Source organism: Artemia sp. Qi Xiang Cuo, chromosome 6 (assembly GCF_049724085.1).
Source record: "Artemia sp. Qi Xiang Cuo chromosome 6, ASM4972408v1, whole genome shotgun sequence".
NCBI classification, from domain to species: Eukaryota; Metazoa; Arthropoda; class Branchiopoda; order Anostraca; family Artemiidae; genus Artemia; species Artemia sp. Qi Xiang Cuo.
In genome coordinates, this window is record NC_142799.1 from 66,692,757 (window position 1) to 66,703,147 (window position 10,391).

Sequence of the window (10,391 nt, forward strand, 5' to 3'; positions counted from 1 at the left end):
CAAATGAGCCAGTCTGTTTGAGGTGCGGTGGAAAGCACGAGTCAGTGAGTTGTCCCCTCAAAACAGTGATCCTGCAGAAAAAGTTAAATTTTACAAATGTGCCAATTGTAAAGGCTGCCATTCTTCTAGATCAAGGGAGTGTCCAATTAGACAGCAAAATAGAAATATTCTGGAAATGGCAGAAAAACATAACATGGGATATAGGAGAGCACAAGTTACTTACAGAACATATGCCCAAGCTATTCACAGTACCCAAATTCAAAGTGCCAAGTCAACACAGCGTAGTAGTCTTCCAAAACAAAGAACCGAACAAGACATATATAGAAGAGTAACAGACACAGTTACAAAAATTCTTGTTGGATTATTATTATCCCCAGATTTGCTAGATATGGCCAGCCTTCCTATGCTGGAGAAAGTGTAAAAACTTTGTTCATTTATCAATTAATTAAATTTTGGAACACTGGATTGTGAAGAACTACGAAGCGCGCGTATTGAAAAATGAATTTATAGGTACTTTCTTGGACTGCATGTTCAGTGATGTAGGAGAAGAAGGACATGGTACGCCGTTATGCGATTAAAGAGAAAGCGGATATCATATGCATTCAAGATACATAGCTTAAACCTTATATTAAAATAGGATATAATGGATTTAATATAATAAGGAAAGACAGAATAACAAAGGATGGAGGAGGTGTTATGATTGCAATCCGTACAAATTTGCATTATGAACAGTGGCACATTGATTACGGTGAAGAGCCTTCAGAAGAAGTGGAGGTAATTGGATGTAAATTATATCTTGACTCCAAAACTGTGATCAACAATGTGAATATTTACAATCCAAGCGGTAACAACAAGGAAGTTGGTTCCTTGGCAGCTGAAATTTTTGATGAGGTACCTAAAGCAGAAGAACTTATAATAGTTGGTGACCTTAATGCACACAGTAAAATGTGGTGCAGATGTGATTTAATTAATGACTCCGGGAAAAGTATAGAAAAATTTTTACTTGAACAAGATATATACTTGGCCACTCCGAAGGGTTTACCTACAAGAAAGAATGTGCAATCTAGTACTTATTCACCTATAGACTTGGTGTTTACAAGGACTAGATTTTGCAAAAAAGTAGATGTTGAGGTGGTAGAAGATCCTACACTGCATAGCGACCAGTTACCTGTGTTAGTACACGTGGATAAGCCATGTCCACAGCAAACAACTAGCATTCCCAGATTTAAGATTAGAAAGGCAAATTGGAAGGAATTTAATTGTCAACTTGAAAATATGGATATTAAACAAATTGTGCAGCAAGCACAGTCCTTGGATGACAAAGTGAAAGCTATTCAAGATGGAATCATAATAGCAGCCAAAAACTCTATACCCATGTCTGATGGATGTGAAACCATAAGGAATTATTCTAAGTGGTGGAATGAGGAGTGCAGTCAGTTCAAAAAGGAGTTAAAGTGCCAGCAAAACATTTACAAGCAGATATCTACAGTCGAGAATTATGCTGCAGTTAAAAACTCTTACACCAAGTTTAAAAAATGTGTAATTGAGGCAAAACGTAGAAGTTGGAGAGAATTTGTTGAAAGTCTGGACTTTAGGAAGCCAGTGTGTAAAGTTTACCAGTTTATAAAGAATATGAAAGCAAAAGATGATAAGACAGGAAACCCCCCCCCCTTACTTTTGAAAACAAGATATTGATTAGTGATTTAGAAAAAGCCAATGGAGGTGCAAAGCATTTATTAAAGACTATCGGAAGAGAAAATCCCTTTCATGATGAGGTAGCACGATCAACAGCAAAAGTAAGAAGACTTAGTAAAGTTGGTAACGATGAACCCTATAACCAGCCATTTACCATGAAAGAGTTGGAAAATATTGTGACGAGTCTTCCAGATACTTCCCCAGGCACTGATATGATTTATTCACGATTCGTGAAATCAATGCCTAATAAATGGATGGATGCATTATTGGAAGTAATGAACCTTGCTTGGGACAGTGGAGTGTTCCCTACTATTTGGAAAAAAGGCCAGGCCGTGATGATACTTAAGCCTTGGTAAGGATATGTCAAAAATAGAAAACTATCGATTTATCACACTGTTACCAGTACTAGGTAAAGTTTTTGGAAGAACGATAAAAAAAGAGGATAAATTGGGAGATAGAAAAGAGGGGTTTTCTAAAAGATATCCAGTGTGGTTTTAGGAGAAAGAAAAGCACAGTTGAAAACCTGCTCTGTTTTAAACAAGATGCCCTTTATGCATTGCAGAACGGATGGATTATAGTTGTTGTCCATTTGGATGTGAATAGTGCTTTTGATTCAATGGTGCATCATCTGATATTGAGTGGGGGTATGGGAGCCGGAATCAGAGGAAGGACATTGGCTGTTACTGAGAACTATTTGTCAGGAAGAGAAGACACTGTTAGAGTTGGCTCTGTAGAGTCTTGTATTCTATTAAGAAGAAGACGCGGGGTTCCACAAGGATCAGCACTTGGTCCTGATTATTATAATATTGCAGAATATTATATACCGATTGAGAATGGAGAGTCGAAAGGGATGATATTTGCTGACGATAATTCTTTTTGGGCAGTAGCAAGAACACTAGAAGAGACAATGGAGGTTGTTAAATCCACATTACAACAAATTGAACAATGGGCCAAGGTAATTGATTTGAAATTTTCCCCTCACAAATCTAAGATAATGGTGATTACTAGAAAGTAAATAACAAACTTACCCATTCTTTATCTCAATGGTAATCCTATTGAGTAAGTGAAACAGACTAAGGTCCTTGGGTGTGTAATTACTGACAAACTGAGTTGATACCCACATGTTGAAATGGTTTGTGCTACGTGTATGAACAGATTGAATATTATGAAGTTGCTCACTTCATGCTCATGGGGGATGAAGGCCGATATGTTATTGGAGTTCTATGTGAAGTATATTCGACCTAAAATTGAATATGCTTCTGTGATATATGGGTCTGGACCGCATTCAACATTAAAAAGGCTGGATGTAATACAAAACTCTGCTGTACGAATTGCTTTTGGAGCAAGAAAAACAACACCAGTGATATTCTTACTATCTGAAAGTGGTCTACCAGAACTTGAGACTAGAAGGAAAATAAGTGTATTGAAGTATTTGCAAAGACTATGGATAGCTGATAAAACCAACACTTTGAAGTCAAGACTTATAAAACAAGGAAGAATCATCACTGCAAACCCCAAAAATAAGAGGTTCCAGGCAAATATATTTGAGCAATGGGACAATATTGCAAAACCTCAGGGAATTGAACTGAAGTTCACTGAGATGTTAAGAGTACCTCAAGTGGTGTTACCACCTCCTTGGAAAGAAAAATCCGTCGTATGTGGTTTGGACTTTAAGCAGAGTAATAACTTAGATTGGAATACCTGTTTCCGGATATGGACGTTAGAAAAGTATCAAGGATTCTTAGACATTTATACAGAGGGATCGAAAAATGAAGGGATGGTTGGTGCTGCATTTGTTGTCCCTAAAATGAATGTTTCAAAACAGTTTAAACTTCACAGTAAAGCATCAGTTTTCCAAGCAGAAGCAGTAGCTCTTGCAGAAGCAATTGAGTTTTCATTATCAGAAGTGCACGAGGAATATTTTGGCATATTGATATGTTCTGACTCTAAAGCTGTGATTTCTGCCATTAAGTCATTCCAGGCACATTGATGTAAATCAGGAGAAATAGCTGAATGTTATTCAAAGTTGTTAATGTTGATGGACTCGAGGAGAATAGCATTGCAGTGGGTTCCATCACATGTGGGAATAATAGGAAATGAATTTGCAGATAGCAAAGCCAAACATGCAGCCACAGAAGGAATGATTCGTAATTGCTCTACCCCCATAGTGATCAGTCAATTGGAATGTGTGCGTAAAGCTCTATTACGAGAAAGTTTTGAGAATGTGAGAGATCAGACTGGCAATTTATTTGTTACAAGCAAGCTGCATTGGAAGTTCGAAAAGTCAATTTATAAAAATCTTAGCAGACACGAAGGACGCCTACTGTTCAGATTGAGGTCAGGACACTGTGGCACGAATAACTACAGTGCTAGATTTTACGGTGAAGACAGCAATTGCATGACTTGTTCGGAAGAAGAGTCTGTGGAACATTTAATATTGGATTGCGAGGAGTATCAGGAGCAAAGAGACAAGATATATGCTTTCTTCAGAGGGAGGCATGACCCCATAAGTTTTCACTCCATTCTTGGAGAGCTGAATGACTTAGAAGACAACCTGAAAATAGTCAGAATTGTAATGCAATTCTTTAAGGAAATTGGAAAAGACTTGACGCTATAAAAACATTTAAGTTATGTGAAGTGATATATATAAAACAGTGCTTTGGTTCCCAAGGTGTTCAACACAAAGGGGAACTCAAAACCCTTGATGATGATGATTCAAATAACTCGCTCAATTTTTTATGACTGAAACCTTATAATATGTTTCAAAAGTGAATCTTGCTGAAAGACACTGCTTTTTGCATTGCTACACTTGCCTTTTAACTCGAATCCATTCCCTAAAGACCATTTGTGTATACTTATAGTATGGTCCTGGCTATTCGTTTTGATAAGGCTCACTGAATTTTGCCCAAAATAGGATTTGAAACATAGCCTAGGCTATTAGCCTAATGAAGCAATGCACTAGGATAAATAATTTGTTTTTGAGCAATGATTTCTTTATTAGCTATTCAAACTGATGGATGGTCAAAGAAAAATAATAAGGCTAGGGAACAAAATGTAGATATCCCTCAGTACCATAGTAATCTGTATAGTAATCTTCGTGTTAGATTAAAGTGTCCTGGTTGGGATTGTGATATGCTTTTAGAAATTGATATACCAGTGAATAAGGGTATTAGGCAAGGAGCAGTAAATTCACCAGATTTATTCAATAGTTCTGTAATTGAAGTGCAACAAGAAGCCCCAACAACGTGTATTTTATGTGGGATTGACGTATCGCTCATATGTTATGCTGACGACGTTTTGAACATTAGTAGAACCCTAAATGGAATAAAGAGTTGTTTTAGTGCATTAAAGGTAGAATATGCTTGTGTCGGCCATACATTTAATCCATCGAAAACTGAATTGTTATTTTTCAATTATAAAGTGTTGACTGAGGACATATGCGTTATGCTAGATGATACGGAAATCAAACCTGTTCCATCAATTACTTACCTTGGAGTCCCGATCGGTACGTCACTCAAGGCCACACGCGTACTTATTATCGCCGATACCCTTAGAAAAGTTCGTTCTGCATATGGAAAGCTTGTCCTGAGCAAGGCGAGATTTAGTCGTGATATTTTAGCCCGATTGTATAATGCATTTGATTTACCGAGCTTTCTCTACATCTCTCCGTTTTGGAGTTGCTTCACACAGACAGAGAAGAAAAAGTTGCGCATGATTTATTTTAAATATGCTAAGTATCTGCTTGGAATACCACCATGGTCCAAAAACCGGTATTTGATCAGTAGATTTGGATTGATAGACCCTGCCTGGCAGTTCCTGCCAGAGTAGCGAGTTTTCATAAAAAGTTCATGACTCTAGGTCATCCTTGGGTAACTCTTCAGGGACAGACTTGAGTTGAATGTGTTATTTGAATGTCGATGTTGAGGACCCATTTCATTGTATATATTCGTGTTAAACCGTACTTTGTTGTTTGTCTTTTTTTTTTCTTTTTGCATTTTTTTCACTTTTTTATGCTCTGCCGCCCATTGTATCTTTTACAGTTTTGGCAGGTAATAAATCTATATTATATATTATTATATTATAGGGTTTTTATCTGCTGTAGGCATAAAGTTCTAGTTGAGGGACTTTTAGCTATCTTGGAAAGCAGCTAAGATAGGTGAACAAAACATTCAGAAAAGTTTCCAAGGCTTAAAATATACCTGTTAATGCTCTATAAAGCTGCTGTCTTGGTAAATATCTACCAAATCATATTATTGACTTACACATAAAGTGAATATACCACTCAATGCCTTTTTTTAGGCTGGTTACAAATAGAATAATCTTTTCTATCAGAAATTAATTTCAGCCCCCCCCCCCTTATATATGCCAATTCAGGGTATATATTTCTACATTAGGGGGGGGGGTGGCAAATTTTTTTTCTGATGTAAATAGGAGGTAAGTTTAAACTTTACCCCCCCACCCAAATGTAGAAATATATTCCCGGAATTGGCATATATAGGAGGGGGGGGGGGGGCTGAAATTCATTTCCCAAATAAATTATTATTATATTTGTAATAATCATAAAAAAAGGCATCAAGTGGTATATTCACTTTATGTGTAAGTCAATAATATGATTTGGCAGATATTTACCGCTGTCTCTACCCTCTCCTTAATTTTATGGCTATCTAAACTTTGACAAAAATTTTGTATATCAATTTTAGTTTCCAGTCTCATTTTTATTGTCTGTAATGTTTGAAAATGTAATTTCTCTTTTCATTGCAGTAGGCCTATTTTAAGCAAGGGCAAATCTCCAGCATTTTTATTTGGGGTGGGGGCAAGAGAGGTCCATATCCAGATAGTCAAGGGGCATAAAATATATATTTTTTTCAACATTAGGGGGGGGCTGTCTCCCCTGCCCCCCTAAATGATGCACCTGATTTTAAGCCATATCAAGGATCTTTTCCTAAATTTAAGAAATGCATGATTTTCAATTGTTTACAACCTTATAAATCAAGATATAACTTAGATATGAGGCTCAAAACACTTTGCTTGTGCCTCAATTGAGCTGTAAGTCTATTTCTAAAGGTTTATCTTTTATAACACAGAAAGATCTTTAATATATTTCCCATATCAGCTATTTCACACCAACACAACAAGAAGCTATTCTGAAATAAATTTGATAGATTCAGTGAGATTAATCCTTGGAAGTTTCTTCTGGCTGGTAGAACAGCTTTCAAAATTTAAACCAGAATTTTAGAAGCAAACACAGGTGACAAGCAAGCCATTGAATTTGCCTTTGAAAGTGCATACATGATCTTTAGCACTTTGGATTACCCTGCAAGGCTGACATGCTTATTTTCCTGGGAGTTTTCTCCAAGAAATTGTTAGATTTAATAGAGGTAGTAGATTAATAGAGGTTTCTTGTGAATTTATATCACTGTTATCATCATCACTGTCTATTAAAAGGATTTTGTCCTACTTGTATTTTATTTACCATCCTCTATAACCCCTGGGAAAATTCACTTTTACCAATTGAATTCACTCCTCCCCCTACAATCTCTCTTCCCTTCTTTTACTTATACAAAAATATTGTTTTCACACAAGCAAAATTTCTACAGAAAGATATAGAAGACTTTTCCCCTACATAATTGAAACATTAAATGAGTGAATTTTTCCTCTTCAAATCCCCATTCACTTTTTAAACTCATTATGTAAAATTTTCTAGTGATTTTGAATATTCTTTTTAGTCCTTTTTTTCTAAATTCTGTTTTTTTTTGTAACAGACTATATAATATTTTTATTATTATTAACCTGTTTAATCTTTGCTAGTTTTTGAAAAAAGGTGACAGGCAAGCCCCTGAATTGGTCTATTGTTGTACTGCAAAGTTTATACATGATCTTGTAAATTTTTGGGTTACCCTACAAGGCTGTTATGACTCAATCTTCCAGGGAATTCTATCCAAGGAATCATTAGACTGAATAGAGACAGTCCAAAAAAGGTGCCTGTGAATTAACTTCTCAAAAAGTGTATAGCCTCTTATATCTCCCTTCTTCAGAGAGCCGTTATGGCTACTCTCAAGGAAAGGAGAAGAAAGATTTGTTTTTCCAACACTGTCCTGGAAAACCCCTGAGTGAATTAACTTTTACCTAGTGAATTGGCCTGCCATTCTACAATCTCTCCTCCCTGGTTCTACAATCTGTCCTCCCTTATTATACAAAACTTATATTTTCATATTAATACAATTTTCATAGGATACAGAAGACCTATTCCCCTACATAATTGATATGCTAAAAAAGTAAATACCTCTTTTTCCCACACGACAGTCTTTTTACAGCTTGTTGAGTAAAGAATTTTACTAATTTTGAATTTTATTTTCAGCCTTTTTTTTTACTAAATTGTGATTCTCTGTTACAAAGACTATATTATCTTTTTATTATTATTAACCTGTTTAATTTTTGCTAGTTTCAATTGATTTACATGTTGACCTTCTCTTGATAGAAGGTCAACTGGACTGTTTGAAAGAAGTTTTCCAAGGAAATTGTTTCTCCACTCATTAAAATTATCCATTGCTAATGCTGTCTATCTCTTACTAAAGCATATCCCAATAATGTGTTATAATTTAAAAAGTAACAGAGAAGGTTTAACACCAATTTCAAAGTGTGGGAACTTAGGGTAAGAAAAGCATTCAGAAACAGATCTTAGCACTTTGATTATGTAAAAACAAAAATCTGATCAAAATCAAGTAAGATTGTAACAGTAAAAATGTGCCTGTTGATTAACAATAATATTATTAAAGATATAGTAAGTTCCATAGTTTTTGGACCAAAATAAAACCTTTCTTTTTCAGGCAAAGAAGCAAAAAGAGTATGGGAATCCCTAAAACGAAAATTTGGGGAAGAGAGGAGAAGCCTAAAAGGGAAAAGGTGGTGATGGAAGTTGCAGCAAAGAAAATAAGTGGTGCCTCTTCAAACTTATGGAGTTTGTTTCAGACTATATGGCAGAAAGAAACAGAGTACAGAAAAGAATTTTTACTGCATTACCTAGTTTTCCAGATTTTGAGACTGACTTATCTGTTGTTGACAACAGCTATGAAGCTGGAATTGTTGAAGAAACCATGTATACCAGCTATGATGATGGAAGTGCTTTTGAAACTGTTTATACAAGTGCTGATTTTGATGAAGACACAATTGACATCACTTTAGAGTCAATTTTGTCAGGTAGAACAAAGAAGCAAAATGAATAAAATAATCAAAAGAGACAATACATACCCCATAAAAAAAAACCAGCAAGAGTTGAAAATAGAAAAAGGCCAATTGATGCTAACCATAAAACCCCAATAACAAATTTGAACAGAAATCAAAAGCAAAAAAGAAAGATCTGTGGGGAGACTTCAGTTATTGATGAGCAAAGGCCCGAGATAACATTTAAAGCTATGCCTCATATTGGTGCTGCTTCAGCTGCTATGCAGATCATGGAAAGGGCAGAGAGTCTCTTAAAGGGAAGTGAGAAGAGAGACAGAGCATTTTTCTTGTGCCAATCGGTTACAGCAAAATTGAGACAGTTCAATGAACAGTCTCAGATCTTAATTGAAAAAAATATAAATGACCTTATTTTTGAAGAAGAAATGAAAGCTTTAGAGCAAGAATGAAATTATTGCAACATTATTTGCAAAATGTGATTCTATTTGACGATTTTAACTGCTTCATGTATTAAATTTGATATCATATTTTTCTATATAGTATTACAATTTCTTTTCCCTACTTCTGACAAAGATAAAAAACAAATCTGAAGTAGTAACAGTTCAAATGCTTTGCATTTTATGTTTTAACTAGGATCATGAAAATAGTATAGTAAATTGTTTTCTTTGATCATTTTGCCCTGTTGTAGACTTTACATACCCTACACAGGAGAATTTGATTAATAGAACTTATTTTTATTTTCATACCGTCATAATCTATGAACTCATAAATAATAAAATAAACACAGCTAAAAATTCATTGCTTATAGTCCTGAATTCATCCTTAGTTGGAAACTTCAGATACTCTGGTTCCAATATTTCTACTAGAGCCTGGCAAGTATCTCTTATGATGGTGCTGCAGGTTGATTTTCCAACTCTGAAGGCAGCACTAAGTGTCCCAAAACTGCAACCCTCTGCTAAGTATCTGAAAATAAATGTAAATAATTAGCTTTTCTATTCACAATGTAACAAAACTAAGCAGGTCAGGTTATTTCAACCACCTGACAGGAAATAAGAATGCAGCTGAAGATGAGAAGCAAGAAAAAAGTTAGTGTTATATCTCTCCTTATAATTCATTACAAACTTCTGTTTTTCTTATATTTTCATGGAATTCAGTAATAGAAAACATCACATTTCTTATGAAATACTTTCAGTGAGGTTTGAGTTTTTCTAGTAAGAAATGATTAACTTGAGCTCTATGGGATTGTTTATTACTTTACACAATTTAATAGACTAATTTGAAGCAGGTTAACATTTTTTAAGTTATATCCTTTCTTATATTGTCTTGAAGTATTAGATCTTCAAATTTATTGATTAAACAGAAAACTCAAGTTGTGAGCTGGTGATTTGCTACACCATGTTTCACTGAAAGTGAAGATTGTAATTGAGATAGCTGATATTGCTGGATCAATAAACATGAGTTTTCCCAATAGCTATTGGTTTTCAAATTTTATTGACACTGTGGAAGTGATGAAAGGC